This window comes from Plasmopara halstedii (assembly GCF_900000015.1).
Source record: "Plasmopara halstedii genome assembly, contig: Scaffold_3120, whole genome shotgun sequence".
Taxonomy (NCBI): Eukaryota; Oomycota; class Peronosporomycetes; order Peronosporales; family Peronosporaceae; genus Plasmopara; species Plasmopara halstedii.
The window spans coordinates 44,136-44,335 of NW_020190023.1; positions in this window are offsets into that span (position 1 = coordinate 44,136).

Genomic DNA, 200 nt, shown 5'->3' on the forward strand with positions numbered 1-200 from the left:
CGCGTCATAAGATCGACCTGGTTTCGGGGAACAAATTCTGCGTAACACGACAATGGCCCCTGCCTAAGAAGCAGTGCGACGTCATTATGGTACGTGAGAGCAAGTCCCCCCTCGTCATCCATGTTTTGTGTTCGAAACCCGAACGGCAAGTGGCGTATCGTTCATGCTTACAATAAGCTCAACGTTGCCACCATTCCAGC